The sequence below is a fragment of the Mesoplodon densirostris genome, unplaced genomic scaffold (assembly GCF_025265405.1).
Source record: "Mesoplodon densirostris isolate mMesDen1 unplaced genomic scaffold, mMesDen1 primary haplotype scaffold_37, whole genome shotgun sequence".
NCBI lineage: Eukaryota > Metazoa > Chordata > Mammalia > Artiodactyla > Ziphiidae > Mesoplodon > Mesoplodon densirostris.
The window spans coordinates 1,471,715-1,475,122 of NW_026778196.1; positions in this window are offsets into that span (position 1 = coordinate 1,471,715).

The window sequence follows — 3,408 nt, forward strand, 5'->3', positions numbered from 1 at the left end:
GAGCATTGTGATGACAGGGGTCATGGAGGTCTGTGATGACATGTGTCATGGAACATTGTGAAGACAAGTGCATGGAGCATTTTGATGACCAGGGTCATGGAGCATTGTGCTGAGAAAGGCATAGAGCATTGTGATGACAAGGGTCAAAGAGCATTGCGAAGAAAAGTTCATGGAGCATTGGGGTTAAAAAGGTCACAGAGACAGTTGATGACAAGGACATGGACCATTGTGATGACAAAGTTCATGAAGCATTGTGATGACTGGAGTCACGGAGCATTGTGATGACATGGGTCATGGAGCATTGTGATAAGAAGGGCATGGAGCATTGTGATGACAAGTGCATGGAACATTGGTGTAATAAGTTTCATGGTTTGTTGCGATGACAGTTGGAATGGCCTATTGTGATGACAAGGGCATGGAACATTGTGATGAGAAGGCCATGGAGCATTCTGATGACATGTGTCATGGAACTATGTGAAGACAAGGGCATGGAGCAATGTGATGAGAGCATTCATGGAGCATTGTGATGACAACGACATGGAGCATTGTGATGCCAAGGGTAATGGATCTTTTTGATGACAAAGGTCATGGAGCATTTTGATGTCAAGGGCGTTGTGCATTGTGATGAGAAGGGCAGGGAGCATTCTGATGACTGGGTCATAAAGCAATTTTTTTTTTAATTTTATTTATTTTTTTATTTTACAAATTTAATCAGTTATACATATACATATGTTCCCATATCCCCTCCCTTTTGCGTCTCCCTCCCACCCTCCCTATCCCACCCCTCCAGGCGGTCACAAAGCACCGAGCTGATCTCCCTGTGCTATGCGGCTTCTTCCCACTAGCTATCTACCTTACGTTTGGTAGTGTATATATATCCATGCCGCTCTTTCACTTTGTCACAGCTTACCCTTCCCCCTCCCCATATCCTCAAGTCCATGCTCTAGTAGGTCTGTGTCTTTATTCCTGTCTTACCCCTATGTTCTTGATGACATTTTTTTCTTAAATTCCATATATATGTGTCAGCATACAGTATTTGTCTTTCTCTTTCTGACTTACTTCACTCTGTATGACAGACTCTAGGTCCATCCACCTCATTACAAATAGCTCAATTTCATTTCTTTTTATGGCTGAGTAATATTCCATTGTATATATGTGCCACATCTTCTTTATCCATTCATCCGATGATGGACACTTAGGTTGTTTCCATCTCCGGGCTATTGTAAATAGGGCTGCTATGAACATTTTGGTACATGTCTCTTTTTGAATTATGGTTTTCTCAGGGTATATGCCCAGTAGTGGGATTGCTGGGTCATATGGTAGTTCTGTTTGTAGTTTTTTAAGGAACCTCCATACCGTTCTCCATAGTGGCTGTCCCAATTCACATTCCCACCAGCAGTGCAAGAGTGTTCCCTTTTTTCCGCACCCTCTCCAGCATTTATTGTTTCTAGATTTTTTGATGATGGCCATTCTGACTGGTGTGAGATGATATCTCATTGTAGTTTTGATTTGCATTTCTCTAATGAGTAAAGATGTTGAGCATCCTTTCATGTGTTTGTTGGCTGTCTGTATATCTTCTGTGGAGAAATGTCTATTTAGGTCTTCTGCCCATTTTTGGATTGGGTTGTTTGTTTTTTTGCTATTGAGCTGTATGAGCTGCTTATAAATTTTGGAGATTAATCCTTTGTCAGTTGCTTCATTTGCAAATATTTTCTCCCATTCTGAGGGTTGTCTTTTGGTCTTGTTTATGGTTTCCTTTGCTGTGCAAAAGCTTTGAAGTTTCATTAGGTCCCATGTGTTTATTTTTGTCTTTATTTCCATTTCTCTAGGAGGTGGGTCAAAAAGGATCTTGCTGTGATTTATGTCATAGAGTGTTCTGCCTATGTTTTCCTCTAGGAGTTTGATAGTGTCTGGCCTTATATTTAGGTCTTTAATCCATTTTGAGCTAATTTTTGTGTATGGTGTTAGGGAGTGATCTAATCTCATACTTTTACATGTCCCTGTCCAGTTTTCCCAGCACCACTTATTGAAGAGACTGTCCTTTCTCCACTGTACATTCCTGCCTCCTTTATCAAAGATAAGGTGACCATATGTCCGTGGGTTTATCTCTAGGCTTTCTATCCTGTTCCATTGATCTATCTTTCTGTTTTTGTGCCAGTACCATACTGTCTTGATTACTGTAGCTTTGTAGTATAGTCTGAAGTCAGGGAGCCTGATTCCTCCAGCTCCATTTTTCGTTCTCAAGATTGCTTTGGCTATTCGGGCTCTTTTGTGTTTCCATACAAATTGTGAAATTTTTTGTTCTAGTTCTGTGAAAAATGCCATTGGTAGTTTGATAGGTATTGCATTGAATCTGTAGATTGCTTTGGGTAGTAGAGTCATTTTCACAATGTTGATTCTTCCAATCCAAGAACATGGTACATCTCTCCATCTGTTTGTATCATCTTTAATTTCTTTCATCAGTGTCTTATAATTTTCTGCATACAGGTCTTTTGTCTCCTTAGGTAGGTTTATTCCTAGATATTTTATTCTTTTTGTTGCAATGGTAAATGGGAGTGTTTCCTTGATTTCACTTTCAGATTTTTCATCATTAGTATATAGGAATGCCAGAGATTTCTGTGCATTAATTTTGTATCCTGCAACTTTACCAAATTCATTGATTAGCTCTAGTAGTTTTCTGGTAGCATCTTTAGGATTCTCTATGTATAGTATCATGTCATCTGCAAACAGTGACAGCTTTACTTCTTCTTTTCCCATTTGGATTCCTTTTATTTCCTTTTCTTCTCTGATTGCTGTGGCTAAAACTTCCAAAACTATGTTGAATAAGAGTGGTGAGAGTGGGCAACCTTGTCTTGTTCCTGATCTTAGTGGAAATGGTTTCAGTTTTTCACCATTGAGGACGATGCTGGCTGTGGGTTTGTCATATATGGCCTTTATTAAGTTGAGGAAAGTTCCCTCTATGCCTACTTTCTGCAGGGTTTTTATCATAAATGGGTGTTGAATTTTGTCAAAAGTTTCTCTGCATCTATTGAGATGATCATATGGTTTTTCTCCTTCAGTTTGTTAATATGGTGTATCACATTGATTGATTTGCGTATACTGAAGAATCCTTGCATTCCTGGAATAAACCCCACTTGATCATGGTGTATGATCCTTTTAATGTGCTGTTGGATTCTGTTTGCTAGTATTTTGTTGAGGATTTTTGCATCTATGTTCATCAGTGATATTGGCCTGTAGTTTTCTTTCTTTGTGACATCCTTGTCTGGTTTTGGTATCAAGGTGATGGTGGCCTCGTAGAATGAGTTTGGGAGTGTTCCTCCCTCTGCTATATTTTGGAAGAGTTTGAGAAGGATAGGTGTTAGCTCTTCTCTAAATGCTTGATAGAATTCGCCTGTGAAGCCATCTGGT